We start from the raw sequence: 17,643 nt of genomic DNA on the forward strand, positions 1-17,643 counted from the left end.
GACTTCGTCTAATCAACAGGAGTTTTGGAAGGTTCAAAGAGATTTAGGTTATAGAATCAATGTTTACTCCTGGTTTTCTACTTTTGCAAATTGCTGTATTTTTTATTCAATTTCTCCGCTTCATTACTTATATCCTTTTCTATTATTCTATTCTTAACATTTTTAACGCGATAGCGTTAGAGAGCTCGTGTCGCAGAAATTCCGACGTCGGTGTCGGGACCGTTGGTTGTGAGCGAAAAATCATCCGTGAGCGAAAAATCGAGAAAGGAAATGGACAACTATGTCCATCTAGCGGAAAACATATCAAGCCAATGCCGCCTTTCACGGCCGGGCTAGACCGCACGCGCGCGCTCTAGCCCGGCCGTGCGCCTTTCCAGGGGAGGCGTTGATCAAGCAAACAGCAAACGCTAGATAATGTGCTGCCATCTGTGAGGCATTGTGAGACTCTTCATGGCCTCCGAGATGGCAAGCTCGCGGTGTATATCTTGAAGGCCATGCGACTCTAGCTTTAGATCAAAAACCTGTATGTACCATTCTCGCGCGCGCGCGTGTGTGTGTAACAATACACATTCATAAGTATGCACTTAGTGGTTGAAGTGCGCACCAGGGGCCGGATTTCGCTATTGCGTTCAACTCTTAAAGGCGAAGCTTAAGGGTCCCCCAATTTTTGTTTCGTTTTTACTTCTTTCGTCTTAAATAAACAAAATTTAACGACTAATTTAAGAATTCTTTTTTAAAACTACCCGGTTCTTAGCCAATCCCCCAGTGTGGGAGTGTGCCACAGTTTCAAGGATTTACTCTGCTCCACTCTACATGGAGCTTCGTACAAGCATCATGTCTCCTGCGTTACACTAGTCGACAGGATCCACCGTGCCCTTCATTATAACGGCATCCAAGGAAGTCATCAACACCCCGAAGTACTCGGGAGCACCCGAGGACGTCCCTTTTGACACGTGGCTGTGGCTCTTCGAGGTGAAGGCTGCGGCTGCTGCATGAACGGAGCGAGACAAGCTGTGCCACTTTTCCGATTACCTTGAAGGTGAGGCTTTCCGATGGTTCCTCAACGAGGTGCTCGACACCTACGCATCTTGGGAGAGCTTGTCTGAATGCATGAAGCAACGCTTTACAAGCACAGTCGCGGATCCTTTCCGTCAATTCATTCATTGTCGGCTGGGACCAGGCTAGAGACTGAAGGACTACTATAACAAAAAAAAAAAAATGCGTCGCGGACGCTTTGCCGACCTAAAGGACGCAGTCCTTATATCAGGGCTCATCGAAGGCCTTCTCGCCGATATGGAAATGGCTCTTGCTGGGATTAACCAGTCTGCATGAGCGGCATGGCTTTCAGCTGTACTTCGTGTAGAGTCAACCACGCAGAGAGTTAAGTTGCAGCGCGTTCTCCCAGGTCGAGACACGGTCAACGCAGCAAGCGGCAGCGCCCATCAGCGTCCACCTTATACTTCGGTACGAACACCCGCGTCTGGATGCAGACACTGCGCAATGGATGGCTTACCCCCGACAGATGCACTGGCACAATGAATGCCCACGACGCGCAAGCATTTCCGACCTCTCTACCAACCAGGGAAACGAGGAGGGCAACCCAAAGCTCATGTAATTCAGTTCGATGCACTCATTAACGGGGCTCTGTCAGCGCTGCTCTTGATACTGGAGCTATGATTACCTGTATCAGCGAAGGAGTGCTGGCGGCTTTCCACCTGCAAATAATGAGAAATTCCTGCATCTCTGTTCAAGAAGCCACATCATCTACCAAAACTTTGGGTCGCGTCAATTTAAAGATAGATGTAGGAAAAATCACAAGGGAAATTCAAGCAAACGTTCTACAAGGCATGAAGAGCAACCTACTCCTTGGCTTGGACAGTGCCTGTCCCTTTAACCTGTCTCTCGACCATGACTCTACGCCAATCTACGCCAAGAGAATGACATCCTTTATCCTCGTGCACAAAACTATGCCACGACTAACATGGATGCTTCTTTACAGTGAGTTAAAGTTTGTCATTTGCTGCACCTAAATGAAACCCAACAGTTGGCAATAAAGCAGCTTATCAATAAGTACGACATCATTTTTTTCCGAATCACAGACAGACATTGAGTGCATCACTAGCGAAACGCATCGCATTCCTCTCACCAACGATGTTCCCATCCGCAGGGGTCCGAATCGATGCCCAGAAGCCGACAGCGTTGCAACGGACAGACTGATCAACGACCTTCTCACGCAAGGCGTCATACGACTGTCTACGTCACCAAGCACTGCACCCGCACTTCTGGCAGAGAAAAAAAAGAGGAAGGACGCCCTCGCTTCTGCATCGATTACCGCAAGCTAAACGCAGTGTCTGTCCCCTACTGTCAGTCTGTCCCTCGCATCGACGACGTTCTTGATTCTCTCGGCAAATTGACGTATTTCTCGACGTGAAACATAACGCCGGGTTACTGGCACGTTAAGATGTATCCCGAAGATATTCCAAAAAACGGCACTTGTCACACGTACCGGTCATTACGAGTGGCTAGTCATGCCTTTTGGGCTCCGGAATACCCCAGCCACTTTCGAATGGGCTGTCAATTACGAATTGCTTTGATGACATTTCTGTCTATTCTGACACGTACCCAGACGATCTGAAGGATCTAGATGCCGTTTTAAAAGCTTTTAAAAGCGAATGCGTTACGCTGAAATTGAAGAAATGCCAATTCGCCCAAACCTCCATTGAGTACCTGGGATAGAGGGTTTCAAATGGTACGGTCACTCCGAAACAAAGCAACGTGGACGCAATCCTACGATTTCCGACACCATCACGTCCTAAAGAGTTACAGCATTTTCTCGTTACTATTAACGTCTAGCGTCGGTATATCGCCCGCTTCAGGGAGATTGCTCACCCACTGACACGCCTGCTCATCAAAGACGCCTTGTGGAACTGGGTTTCGGACTTTGAGCCGGCTTTCACTCAGCCCAAGAAATGCGGAACAAAGAGAGCCCATCTTTAACATTTACGATGCCGCCAAACCTTGTGGTGTGCTATACTGCGGTGCGTCCAGCAAAGGTATCGGCGCCGTCTTGAAGCAGGCTGATGATGAAGGTGGAGAGCATCCAACTGCATGCCATTAACGGAAGTTACTAAAACATGAAGTCAATTACGCCATCACAGAACTTGAACGCTTAGCAATTATTGACGCCATCGATAAATGGCACTGTTATCTACACGGAAAAGGTTTCACTGTGATCACGAACAACGCGGTGTTGGAGTGGCTTAAGAACATCGAAAATCACCGAGGCCGTCGCTTCCGATTGTCCTTGAAGCTCTCCATTTACGACGTGAACATCAAGCACCAAAAAGGCATTGACAACACCGAAGCCGATGTTCTATACAAACTTTGTTCTATACAAACACCCTGGCACCCGAACCGCGGCAAACTGAGTGCAATAATGGAAGGACCGTACAAGATCACACGCAAGATCTCTGCTGTTAACCACGAGATCGACCGCAGCGTGGCTCCACTCAGTCGCCAAACTGACATCCTTCTTGTGGGCAGATTAAGAAGAAATCATCCACCCCTGCACCTACGACTTTCTGGAGGAGAGGGGGAAGCATTTGACGAACCACAGGTGAACGGTGAGGTGTAGCAGTGGTGAAGGAGGAAGACGACGTGTCTAATAAACATGGATCTTCGTGCACCCTTCATGTCTCCTGCGTTGGGTATACGTATATATATATATATATATATATATATATATATATATATATATATATATATATATATATATATATATATATATATATATATATAGGTATCGGGTGTCCAGCTAAGTCGGACCACGATTTAAAAGAGAACCACGCCCTTTAGGGAAGTTGTCCCTGCTATGTATTAGTGGTAGTCGTCTGTACATAAAACCTGTATTTTTATGTCTAAGTACTAATTAATAATTAACCTTAATTAGCCAAGTTTTTATTCTTACTCGAATCGATAAAATATTATCTTTAAGTTGTAGGCGACCTGGATGGATGGATGGATAAAACTTTATTTAAAACAATCTAAGTAAATGTGATTGGGCCCCTAAACGTCCGGGAGCCCTCTGGCCGTCATGTCTAGGCAGGCCCGGTCCACCAGCCACAGCTGGTCATCCGAGCCAGTGGCCCGAAGAGCGGCCTCCCACGAGGAAAGGGAAGGATTGGGAATAGGGTCTACCGCGAGAGGTTGGGACAGCTCCCCAAGCAGTGGAAAAAATCCGCCCGGGGCGCCCCGCAGGTGGTGCCATGTGGTTGTTGGAGAGACGGTAATCGCCCAATCAAGCATTTATTTTGTGGTGAAATCTGCCTGGTTGTTTCTTTTCCGAGAAAGATTAAAAGGCCGCGAAACACGCCAAATATGAAAAAGACGCTCTCTCGAGCGCCGCTACTCAGGCGCTCCCAAGCATTCTTTGATTGATACACGGCTGCGTCGATACACGGTGCATCGCCGAATGGTAGATGTCTTCACGATCGATGATGGACGCGTCAGGACAATGGGACGGGCGTTGTGCTGTTTTCAAGATGAATACCAACCAACTTGCCCAAATACCTGTTCTCCTAAACGAATTGATGAAGGCTAAATGCTAGAGGTCCGTGTATATACTGCTCGATATCAGTGAGTGTTAAAAAACCCCAGATGCTAGAAATTATCCGGAGCCCTCCACTACGGCCTCGCTAATAGCCTGAGCCGCTCTGGCACGTTAAAGCCCGCAAGCCTTATATATATATATATATATATATATATATATATATATATATATATATATATATATATATATATATATATATATATATATTGTTACGAGAAAACGTATATTTACAAATATATACAAGCAGAAATAGACGCTGAGACAATGGCGGACCGGAGCCTGTCCCTTCAGCACTTCGTCGTTGTCCCTCATCCAGAGTGGGCCCCACTACTACCTTGTGCCACTGGCCCACTGCTACCTTGTGACACTACCCCGCGGCGTAAAAGCGCCGACCCGGCGCTGGTCACGGAAGTAGTGAGGTGGACGGCACATATGGTTTCAGTCTTACGACGTGCACAACAGTGGATGGCGTTGGCGTTGACTGCACGGAATCGGCGACTCGCTGTATTTCATACGTGAGGTCAGTGACCTTCCGCAGGACTTTGTATGGTCCGTCATAGCGAAATAACAACTTTTCTGAGAGACCGATGCGACGACATGGGGTCCACAATAGACAAGTGAACCGGGTCCCAGTCGCGGTGGTCGGCAGAAGTGTACATCGACAACATGTCGGTGAGAGTGCGGTTCAGGCGCTCCGTAAGCCCATTAGTTTGCGGGTGGTATGCCGTTGTGAACTTGTGGTTTGTAGAACAGGAACGAACAATGTCCTGGATGACGCGGGACAAGAAGTATCGGCCTTGGTCGGTGAGAAGCTGGCGAGGAGCACCGTGATGCAAGATGGTGTCATGCAGTAGAAAGTCGGCGACATCAGTTGCGCAGCTAGTGGGAAGAGCGCGGGTAATGGCGTAACGTGTGGCGTAGTCAGTCGCTACGGCGACCCACTTGTTCCCGGATGCAGAAGTGGGGAATGGTCCGAGGAGGTCGAGCCCGACGCGGTAGAATGGTTCGCCGGGGATGTCAATAGGCTGAAGGTGGCCGGCTGGAAGCATTGTTGGTCGTTTTCGACGTTGACAGAGGTCGCAGCTGCTGACGTACTTTTGCACGGAGCGATAGAGGCCTGGCCAGAAGAAACGGCGCCGGACGCGATCGTAAGTGCGTGTAACTCCAAGGTGACCGGCGGTAGGTTCATCATGGAGCTGGCGAAGAACATCTGCCCGCAAGTGGGAAGGCACGACGAGAAGGCATTCAGGGCCGTGGGGGCGCATATTGTGGCGGTATAGAACACCGTCGTGAAGGCAGTACAAGTTTAGAGAACTGCTTGGAGTTCCGGAACTCAGACTGTCAATGATGGGACGTAAAACCGAGTCGCGGCGTTGCTCACAACCTATATCGAGGAAGTCTGATATTGAGAATACCCCAGACTCAGCGGGTGCCTCTGCGGTGTCGGGTGGATCCACTGGGTACCGTGACAGACAATCGGCGTCCTGATGGAGTTGGCCGGATTTGTAAACCATCGAGAAGGTGTATTCTTGAAGGCGGAGAGACCAACGACCGAGGCGGCCCGTGGGATCTTTGAGCGAAGAGAGCCAGCACAGGGCGTGATGGTCAGTTACAACAGTAAAGCTGCGGCCGTACAGGTATGGGCGAAACTTAGCAACTGCCCAAACTAGAGCAAGGCACTCTCTTTCGGTGATTGAATAGTTCTTCTCCGCCGTGGACAACAGTCGGCTGGCGTAGGCGATGACGCAGTCTCGTCCGTGTTGACGCTGAGCCAGAACAGCACCAATCCCATGGCCACTAGCGTCGGTGCGAACCTCTGTCGGGGCGGTGGGGATCAAAGTGGGCTAATACTGGAGTAGTTGTGAGGGCTGTAACGAGCGCCGAAAACGCAGCAGCTTGAGGCGAACCCCAAGTAAAGCTGACGTCTTTCTTGAGTAGTTCTGTGAGAGGACGCGCAATATCGGCAAAATTCCGGATGAAGCGGCGGAAATAGGAACACAACCCGAGAAAGCTGCGGACATCTTTAGCCGAACAGGGTACGGGAAATTGTGTCACTGCGCGAATTTGTCGGGATCAGGCTGGACGCCAGCTGCGTTAACGAGGTGACCCAGGACAGTTATTTCACGACGGCCAAAACGGCATTTGGAGGAGTTCAACTGTAGACCAGCGTTGCGGAATACCTCGAGAATAGTGGAGAGCCGCTCAAGATGGCTTGCGAATGTTGGTGAAAAAACGATGACATCGTCCAGGTAGCACAAGCATGTTGACCACTTGAAGCCGCGTAGAAGGGAATCCATCATCCGCTCAAAGGTGGCGGGAGCATTGCAAAGCCCAAACGGCATGACCTTAAATTGGTACAGGCCATCTGGGGTTACAAATGCGGTTTTTTCTCGGTCTTGCGGATCAACAGCGATCTGCCAATAACCAGATCGAAGGTCAATGGATGAGAAGAACTTGGCGCCATGAAGGCAGTCGAGTGCGTCATCGATGCGTGGCAAGGGGTAAACGTCCTTCTTAGTGACCTTGTTGAGGTGCCTGTAGTCAACGCAAAATCGCCATGTATTGTCCTTCTTCTTTACAAGCACGACAGGAGATGCCCACGGACTAGCCGATTGTTCGACGACACCTTTGGCGAGCATCTTTTCGACTTCTTTCTGGATGACAGCGCGTTCGGCAGCGGACACACGGTAAGGGCGCCGGTGAATTGGGTTGGCATCGCCGGTGTTGATGTGGTGGGTCACAACCGATGTCTGGCCTAAAGGGCGGTTGCCAAGATCGAAGATATCGGCATAGGATGTCAATAGACCACGCAGGTCTTGTGCTTCAGTGGGCGGAAGATCGGGCGCTATCATTTTCTCAATGTCAGTGCGTGCAAGGTCGAGTGCAGTGAGCGAGTTGGCATGGTGACTAGGAACACCTGCTGATAACTGAGAGATATGGCAATCTTGCAGTGACGACACGACGCCGAGCGTAATACCTGCAGGCAGCACATGGCTGGTTAGACCGAAGTTCAAGAGAGGTAAACAAGTCTGGTTGCGGCATACTGTGACCACAGTGTGCGGTACGGCGACAGAATACTTCAAGACGACGTCGGTAATCGGTGAAACAACATATTGACCATCGCGCACAGGTGGATCAAGGATAAGCTGGACGTACGTCGCGGCTTGAGCCGGAAGGTGCACAAACTCCATGGCACATAAGCGACTGGGAACGTCATGGTCAACGTAGGCGTCTAGAGGGAGTTCCAGCTGAAGAAGGCCTGTCGAGCAGTCGATAAGAGCGGAGTGCGTCGAAAGAAAGTCGAGACCGAGGATCACGTCATGTGGGCACTGCGCAAGCACGGTGAACAATACGATGGTCTGACGGCCAGCAATACACACGCGAGAGGTGCACATACCAAGAACTGTAGATGTGCTCCCATCGGCAACTATTACTGCACACTGAACAGGAGGCGTGAGCACTTTGCGCAGTTTTTCCCAGAGAGCAGCACTCATCACTGAAATCTGTGCACCAGTGTCTATTAGGGCTGTGACGGTAACGTTATCCACCAAGATTTCTAAAATGTTTCGGCGCGTAGGAATCGTCAACAGAGGATTTGAAGTCCGGGTCGTTGTTGCAGCCTCACCTCCGGGAGCTGCATGGACTAGTTTCCCGAGGTCGAGGGGCCAGGCCGTGTAGGGGACGTTGATCGACGAACAAGCGGCGATAGAGATCGACGGCCTTGGGGTGACGGGGATCGGCTGAACCTTCTGCTTGGAACGTGGACATCAGTAGCCTGGAGATCGGAACGAGGAGAAAACCTGCGCGAGTTGCCCTCAAATCGACGCCATGTCCCGGTGTTCCAGGAAGTCGACGACCACCGATTGCGACAGTGGCGCGCAATGTGTCCTACGCGAGAGCAGTGAAAGCAGATTGGCCGATCATCAGTTGTCCTCCATTCAGCAGGGTTTCGGTAGCGTGAAGGGTACACTGGGATCTGGTTTACGACGGCAGGAGTGCTCTCGGGGGTGCGAATAGAGCAAACAGGTGCTATGCCAAGATTCGCAATCTCTTGGCGTACGACTGCTTGTATGAGCGATACGGTGGACGCGTTAGCCTGTGGAACGTCAGCAGGAACCATTGCTTCCAGTTCACGACGGACGATGCGGGTGACATTTTCTGACGACGTAGCCTGCGTGAACGTGGGGGGGCCTTGGCAGGTCGATGTGGCTGCAGTATTAGGTAGTCGTACGAACTGGCGGCTGATGCGACGACTCTTGGCCTGCTCAAAACGCTGACATTCCTTGACCACGGCGTCGACGGTGGTGCAATCCTTCACGATCAGTAGATTGAACGCGTCGTCGGCAATCCCCTTCAAGATATGCGCAATCTTGTCAGCCTCCGTCATGTTCGCGTCAGCCTTTCGACAAAGACCCAGTACGTCCTGTATGTAGCAGACGTAAGACTCTGTCGACGTCTGAACGCGGGACTCGAGATCTTTTCTTGCGGCCTGCTGGCGACCAAATGGCCTGCTGAACAACTCGATGAGCTTCGACTTGCAGGTGTCCCAGGTGGTTAATTCCGACTCGTGCGTCTCGTACCAAACGAGTGCGGTCTCCCTGAGGTAGAAGACCACGTTGGCGAGCATCAACGTGGGGTCCCACCTATAATACTCGCTGACGCGCTCGTACAATGCGACCCAGTCCTCCACATTCACCTTGTCTTTGTCAGTGCCCGAAAAGGTTCCTGGGTCTCGAGGAGGCAGGAGAACCACATGGGGCTGCTGCTGCTGCTGCTGCTGCTGCTGCGGCGATCCTCGGTCAGTCATTGCAGGAAAAGGGAGGCGACGACCGCTCCGAAGTTCCGTGTTGGTTTTCCGAGAGGAAACGCAGGCAGGCAGGCTTACCCAGCACCTCCACCAATAATGTTACGAGAAAACGTATATTTACAAATATATACAAGCAGAATAGACGCTGAGACAATGGCGGACCGGAGCCTGTCCCTTCAGCACTTCGTCGTTGTCCCTCTTCCAGAGTGGGCCCCACTACTACCTTGTGCCACTGGCCCACTGCTACCTTGTGACAATATATATATATATATATATATATATATATTATATATATATATATATATATATATATATATATATATATATATATATTATATATATATATATATATATATATATGTACTAAACAGAAACAGAAACAGTAGGCAGAATTTTTTTTCGGAGGCGGAACTGTTATCAAGGAAGTCCCGCTGGAAGCGCGCATCGGCGCCTTCGGGCAGAGCCCGCCTGATTCGTTTTGCAGCCACTTCACGTGCTCGCACAGCCTCGGGCTCTGCCTGCCGGTACGCGCGCTTTCTCGCCGCTTCACGGTCCTTCACATTTTGAAGATCCGATTCGCGCCGCAGCCGTGCAGCTTGTCGAGCAGCTTCGGCCTCACGGGCTCGAAGGGCGGGGTCTTCTCGCCGCAGCCGTGCAGCTTGTCGAGAAAATTCGGCTTCGCGGGCTCGAACGGCGGAATCTGCTTCGCGGCGTCGACGTGCAGCTTCGGCCTCGCGGGCTGTCACCTCAGGATTCTGTCTGCGAGCGCGCGCTGCCGCCGCCTTCCGTGCCTTCCGTTCCGCAGCCTTGTCTTCCATCTGGCGACTCCGAGCTAAAGAGAAAGCGTGCCAAGAGGGAGCCTTATGGCGCGTTACTTCTGAAATGTTGTCTTCGGGTGTCGTTGAAAACACGAGACGTAGTAAAAAAGAAAGAACGCCACACAGGAGAACACGCACGAGAGTTTCACTCGTCAACGTCGTGTATGTGTCCTCTTCTCGTCCCGTGTTTAGCGCTGTTTTTATTCGTCGTCAACGTCGTCTTCTTCTTCTACTGCATACCAGAACGCGTGCAGTAACGAAGAAAGAATGCCACACAGGCGAACACGCACGAGAGTCTCACTCGTCAACGTCGTCTTCTTCTACTGCAAACCAGAACGCGCGCTTCTCACGAGCTAGAGGTGGCTACTACAGCGCTACAAACAAACGGTGGATGGACAGACCCACGGCATAAGGAGCTTCGCCCCTAAAAATATTTCGGGAGGGGGGGAGGGCACGGGCCCGGTGTGCCCCCCCCCCTGGCTAGGCCACTGATAATAAACAAGGATAAAGTTGAAAAGATGGAGGCTTGAAGAGATAAAAAGAAAATCCCCGAACAGGGTGTGTCGCTAGAGCCAACGTTTCGACAAGGGGTGTTGCCTTCTTCAAGGCAGCATCTGCCCACCTTAGCGCGTGTACCTGTATGCTTCGTGCACTCTCACCCAACCACAGAAGTGGAGGAGACAACCCGTGTTCAAGGATTTTTCATGTGACGCATGCGCTGGCGCGCACGTGTAACTGAAACTAAAGCCCCTTGATCTAGGAAAGTAACGACAGTCTTCTCCGCGTGCGCGTTTCCTCCTCGATTCTCCTCGCCCGCCGCCGGCACGCGCTGCGCACGGCGCCATTTTACGCCGGGGCTCCCGCGGACGCGCCGCAGAATTCAATGGAGCCGCGTGATTTGGAACCACTTGCGCACCCCAGTGTTGTAAAAAACTTTGAAAAATGGCGATAACAATATCGAAAACACTGAACTGAACGTTCATTAAAAGATTAGTTTCTTCCGAAAGGTGTGTCATGGGGCATGCTAATTTCGAAAGAGTTTTATGGAGCGTTCCATCATGCAGACGTTGTTTCTGCCGCATGATAACATGCTTTACATCTGCATCTGATATAGTTTAGCTTGCGACATGTCCACCTGTGTCTGGATTTTTTGTCGCTTTCCTTTGCGCTCATGTGCAACACAGGTGCTTAAAGCTTCGCATCTTGTAATGACTTCATGGATAATAAATTGTGAATCCATGTGTTAGATTGACGTGAAAGTAGGTTTGCGCGGTTGTCTCCTAACTAACCAAGACGCTTGCGCAGTGTCGGCACGATCAAGTGGCGCTAACAGTAACGAATCTACCGCAATAACAGAAGCACCGTAGAAAGATTTTTCCGAATAGTATTTTGAGGTTCGTGTCAAAGAAACTAGCGCTCGGTTTACCTGTGAGAGAAGACATTCCGTACCTTGAGGTTAAGTATTATGATAGTTCACACGAAAATGCCGTTGCAATTGTGACTTTCATTAGACAAAAAAAAATTTATAAGAGCCAGAATCAGAGCGCAATATCAGCAGGATGTTTTCTTTTCATGCACGCGCAACTCGTTGGTTGATACGTAACTAAAAAGAGCATCGTATCATATTCAGCACTAGAATCATTGCTAGTGCTAATGCTAGTGCATAACTATGTTATGAAGTAGTAATGTTTCAAAAAATACAATGTCAAGAAAATAGAAATGTGGTAATAGTATATCACTGCAGAAATATACACTGACTGACACATGACACAGAAGTTTCACTGCGACAAAAGGTGGACGGAAGATGATATCTCGCAATATCAGCTTGTTCTTTACAAACAACTGCTTTATATTCTCGGAAGTGACAGTGAGGAGTGGCGCACGTTTTCTTTTGAGCCGAGCCACTTTTTGCACAGAATATTCCATGCGAATATTCGTGCAATTGAGATTGGCTGCGCATTCACAGTCAAGCCACTCATTTTATGAGCTCTACAATCCGATACAGGCCAAGAAGCACTTACAAAACAGTCTGCATGCAGTGAGCATTGGTAGACGTGGTATCCCGTGGCGCAAACAAGCGCTGTTTTCGAAGGTCCGTTCAAAGTATACAGCTTAACAGGGACAACTGCAGTGCCTTTACGATAAGCATAGGCACTCATCAGGCGAATGGTCATAGAGCAGACAACACCGTAATCAATACCGGTGTCACGCGGGCACATTTGATCGCGATCGGGGCCGACCCGGATTAGGCTCGATCCGGATCAGGTGCTGCTACACGGTCACTTTAATAGCGATCGGGTTCAATCGGGATCGAGACCATCGCGATATACTCATCGACATCTGGCTCCCAGATTGCGATTTGATTTTTGGTTGCGCCAAACTCGATTATTGTTAATTGCGATCAAGAAATTCGTTCGGGTTTGACTCTGATCGCGATGAAAGGTACCCATGTGACGCCGGTACAAGAGATAATCTAGTTTCTTATTGGTAAACGGACAGCGTGTTAACGCAGGCGTGACTAAGACGAGCCATTTCGGCCACAGCCTGCTAGATGACGGCTCACTTGCGCTCACCTTCGCTATCACGATGTTGTTGTTCTTGTGTAGCGCAGTGCTTGTTTTTTCTTTTTTTCTTTTCCTGCACCGGATCGCTTTTATGTCATTATTTTTGTGTATGGACACCCCCCCCCTCCCTCGAAAAAAAGAAAACAAGAACCTCATATGAAAACGAACGCCGGTAAGGGTCATTCTTCCAATCGTTTCTTTTTTTTTTTCACCAAACATTCACGTTAAGCGGATCCTAACAATCACGACAAGCGCGATCGAGAAGCTGTATTGTTCACAGCGGAAAGCAGTTTCTGTAGTTGTGCATTTCAGACTGAATAACAGTTGCCGACATGCGAAGTGATGGAGTCTCAGCATATTATTCAGCATATTGAGAACAGCCCCATTTTTATGCAACGCGTAAATAACCGAGAAAAAGACAGAACGTTTATGAGCATCCAGAAGAATATTTAAAACGCTGCATTCGGCAATGCTTTGACACGAGCGATAAGAAAGGCGCCTTTCCTCGCAAAGAACACTGTTCCTTGTCGAAACAAAGTTTTTTCGGCCGATGTTTTGCAGCCACTGCTTCTTGCGCAAGCCATCACGCTTACTTTGGGGAATCGTAAAAAGTGCATAACCGTTCGCACTCTCGTTGTTGCAGTTATAGGCGCAACAGCGCGGCATAGCGCCCACGCAAAGCACAGAAAACAAAGCGCGCGCAACGTTCGCTACGCGGAGCCCCGGCGTAAAATGGCGCGGGCGAAAAAGAAAAATACCAGCAAAACACAAGATCCACGCGTCTCTAAGGGCAACGGCGAAGGAGACCAATCGTCGGCGCGGAAAGAGCAGCGGAGAACGGGAGGCCGCGAAAGGGGCGAGGAGGGAGCGAGGAGGACGCGCGCGCAGCGGCGAGTACAGTGAATGGCGGTACTTTCCCAAGATCAAGGGGCTTTAAGCCGAGCCAGTTTCGCGCGCCGCCTCAAGAGCCGTGCTGCGCATTCCAGAGGAGTGACGTCGTAGCCGTGGCAGATGCACTGGCGCCGGCGCGCGCGCAGCTATTCGCCTTCGCTGTGCAGTCGCCGTCTGGCACTGCGCTGGAGCCGCTTGGTAGCGCCTCTGACTGGCGTTTGCCAGTGTGGTATAGCCATGGAGAAGGAAAGCGCAAATGCTGCTCAACGGCGCAGAAGAGCGGAGAATCTTAACTCATCGGATCCCGAAGTAGTTGCCTGGCAAAATAAATATACATGTGCCACATACGTATACCATGTCTGTGTCATTGGAGCAGCAGTAAGCATGATAATCAAGCTAATCCTAGACACTCAGAAAGGCTAAGAATAATCAGCTGAACCTTTGCTAACGCTACGCGTATCCTGGCATAGCCGAGCTAAGCCACTGCAACATTTTTTTAACAGCGGAACTGTTCTTGCGCTGGGCCTGACGACAAATGAGTATCCGTGTCTCATGTCACGCTCCAGTTCCCAGATACATCCACAGATGGCGTGACTGCCTCGGTCGAGGACAAAGCGGTAGGCGCACAGTGAAATGGGGAGGTGCGGCTCGAGCGTGAATAGGGGCCTAAAGTCACTGTAGCAGAGGCGGGTGCAGGGGGTGTCCTTTGCAGTGCATCTCTACTATACAAATGACGTAATCACAGACACCCAGACAAAATCGCGACGGAAATGGGAGAACCGCAGCTCCGCTATTTCTGCAGATTTCACACTTGGTGGAACTGGGGTAAATTTTCAGTGACTAAGCTTTAAGATTGTCACGTGACGCTCACTCCTCGTGTTTTTCCTTCCTCCGTGGGCAGATGTGACATCGTCGCATGCCACCAACTTGACAATTAAAATATTGTGTTTTACGTGCCAAAAACACGATATGAAACGCTCGAGTAGTTCTGCCGAGCCCTGCGGTACGCAGAGCGATACGTCGCGGTCTCGTATTGCCATAATGCGAGGTCTCCTTCTGTCGCCAGGCTGTCATGCGCGGAGCCAGCGTGCAGTGACGTGGGCGCCGAACGACCGGGCAACGTAACGTGTGCGTCACGGTCTGCCGCACTGAATAAAGCGTTCGTCGTGGTTCGTTGATGCGGGATAACGAAGCTCGTGCAGACATCGTCGATTCTCGAATGCGGCGGCACTGTACTCGAGCCATCTACCGTGTTCGTGTATCGACGGGCCGTGCGTAACAGCGCGTAGGAAGTCGCGAGTTGTGTATGCACATCCAATGTTTCGTGTTCTACCGTCTTCCCAGATGCTTTCGAACATCGAGGAGATTACTACGTTATGGTTGCCGCATACGGTAAGGACATTCCCACTACTGAGGACATTGCGGTGGTCACGTTGCAAACAGTGAATGCTTGTTGCGAAGTGCGTTCGTTACCGAACGCACTTACCGAACGCAGCGGCACGCCGTCGCATATCGCTACCGAACGAGCCTGTTGGGACTCGCATGCCGTCGCACGGGAGCTTTCTGTCAAAAGCCTGTGGTGAATCTGGATGCTCTGTGGTCGAAGCGTTCGGCAAGCACATACCTCTTCTCCCACCACTCTCTCCCCATGGGACGGATGCTGGGAAGGAGGTGTGAAGCCTCCTTTCACCCTAGTGCTTGTGCAGTGTTGGCTTGTGACGCTGCAGACCACACGCATTTGACGCACGCTGCGCTGTGTTCTGGCAGTTCTGGGCACGGCGTAAGAAGTATATATATTACACCGTAGTTCTGGGCTGCAGAAATAAACGTCTTCTTTCTGCCCTACAGTCAACATATATATATATATATATATATATATATATATATATATATATATATATATATATATATATATATATATATATATATACTAGTGAGGTGTCCGCATCTAAGGCGAGCACCTCACTAGTATTCAAGACCTCAGAGGAGCTGATAGTTTAATACGCAATTTGGAAAATTATCGTGTTTAACGACGCCATGATTAGACGTCATAAAACGGTAATTTCCCTTGTGAAGCAGAATAAACGCTCCAGTTTTGCCGGCTTGAATAATAGTGAGGTGTTCACTTTAGATATCGTCGACGCTGTACGCGGACGTTCCTATTTCGTTTGAAATCCCAGAAAAGGCTTTTGCCGCTGGCCTGTCGCTCAGCTTTCGCAAAAAGATCTCGTTTTGTAGTTTTAAAATCGTTCTGTGTAACACTTTTACTTGACTAGTTTGTTTGGAAAAACAGACAAGAAACACCGCTTGTCTTCGTTTATGAAAAACCTAGACGCTGCCAATAAGGCGGCAAGACGTATTTATCATTGGGTATTTCGTGACCTCCTTCAGCATTTCCTCTCACTCCGCTAACCGCCCAAACGTGTCGTTTCTGTGCGGCTTTATGTTTAACGAGTTATGAAGCCATATTCTGCTGAAAACACTCGCGCTTAGCATCTTTTGTACTCGGAAACGCAATTGTGTAGACGTTACTGTCCATCAGCAATACCGCTGGCAACTGTAAAAAGCGCAATCTTGCACGTCGCATCATGCTCTTCGCATGTCAAGGTAACGTATCTGGTTTTGTCGTTTTACTTTACTTTCATTAATTATTATGCCGTCCCAAATATATCTGGGTGTACGTGAAAGCTGACCATTTCTATCACAGCTGTATTTAACTTCAATCGCTCTTGCTTGACGCGGTGCTCTTGAAACGGCTGCCGCATCTTAAAAACTAAATGTGTTATCCCTGTAGTTTGGCAGCACTTTTTTACTCCTTTATTTTACGTGAAAGCTGGTGCGTTGTATGTATGAATTCGCGGTTTGTTAGGGTCATCACGACTCATCACATCTGCAATGGTAGCATGGTGTTCGAGTGTCACGCATGTATGGTATCGCATTTTAAAGCTACAGTCGAGCTGCTGACATAACAAAGATGTCTGTTCGACTCGTCATCATGCCCATCTTCCCTCTCTCTAGTTTTTGGCTCACGAGTGCTGGCAGCAGTACACGCGTTCTTCGCTGAGTGGAAAGCTAGCGCGTTCTTTAATCTGGCACTGGCGCAACTGCGCTAATGCATTCCTTACTGTAACGTTGCCCTAAACACTTTGTTTTGCCGGTGCTCAGTCAACTGTGCGTTGACTGAAGTTACTGTTGACAGCATGGCGGTGTCTTCTCGCTCTGTTAAACGCGAATCATTTGCCCGTATCACTGCGGACGTCAGCGCCGTCAAAGCACGGCACCGGTCCGTCAGGTCTCCAACCCCCTCTCCCGATTTTTCGCTCTCGTTCTAGTGATGTCACTAAATAAAGAAGGAGGGAGCAGTTGAGAGAAAGAGCAGCTCTTAAACCGGGCTCGTGGTAGCTCGCATACAGGGGGGAGCTACAGCGCCAGCTAGCGGAAGGTTCCAGCCTGTGAGAGAGGAGGACGGCAGGCATCGAGCTTCGAAGTGCCGTGCCACATTTGTGGAGAACTTGTTGCCTAGAGAGCTCCGGGGAGTCCGACAGTCACCTTCGACGTCCGTCCAGCAGCAACAAGAGACGAGAAGCAGCTGCGGTTCGGAGCCCTTGACAACGTAAGGACGCCCGAGTGGCTTTTGCTCGATCGCCGACGGCACTTTGCAGTGCTTCCACTCCCTTCCTAACTGCGCGCAATAAACGCTTCTGCCCACTGACGTGTGTGTGTGTGTGTATGTGTGTGCGCTTCAAAAATAACACAGCGCGGCAACGCTTCGGCGTAGACGCCGACTCTGCGGCGGGAACCCAAAATAGGAACAGCTCCAGACGCTGTCTGACGTGCAGCGACCCGCGATTGCGCCGCTGCTTGGGAAACGGACGCATCGAAACCTCGCAGACGATACGGTTTTCCGAGCTACACGTTGTCACCGACTACATCAGCAGTCGTGTTAGTTCAATT

The 17,643-nt window shown here is 50.0% G+C and overlaps 1 protein-coding gene across 3 annotated transcripts in view; it reads left to right on the top strand.

Moving 5' to 3' along the window:
• LOC119387555 (actin-binding Rho-activating protein) overlaps positions 1–17,643 on the top strand; it is a 75,540-nt gene that overhangs the window by 38,398 nt on the left and 19,499 nt on the right. Inside the window, exon 1 of one of the 3 annotated variants that reach the window (XM_037654980.2) lies at positions 17,128–17,302. The exons of the other annotated variants lie outside the window; for them this stretch is intronic. The gene's annotated coding sequence lies outside the window, so the exon portion shown is untranslated. Of the gene's footprint in view, positions 1–17,127; positions 17,303–17,643 lie in introns of those variants that run through there. 3 annotated transcript variants of the gene reach the window in all.

Source organism: Rhipicephalus sanguineus, chromosome 3, assembly GCF_013339695.2.
Source record: "Rhipicephalus sanguineus isolate Rsan-2018 chromosome 3, BIME_Rsan_1.4, whole genome shotgun sequence".
Lineage (NCBI taxonomy): Eukaryota > Metazoa > Arthropoda > Arachnida > Ixodida > Ixodidae > Rhipicephalus > Rhipicephalus sanguineus.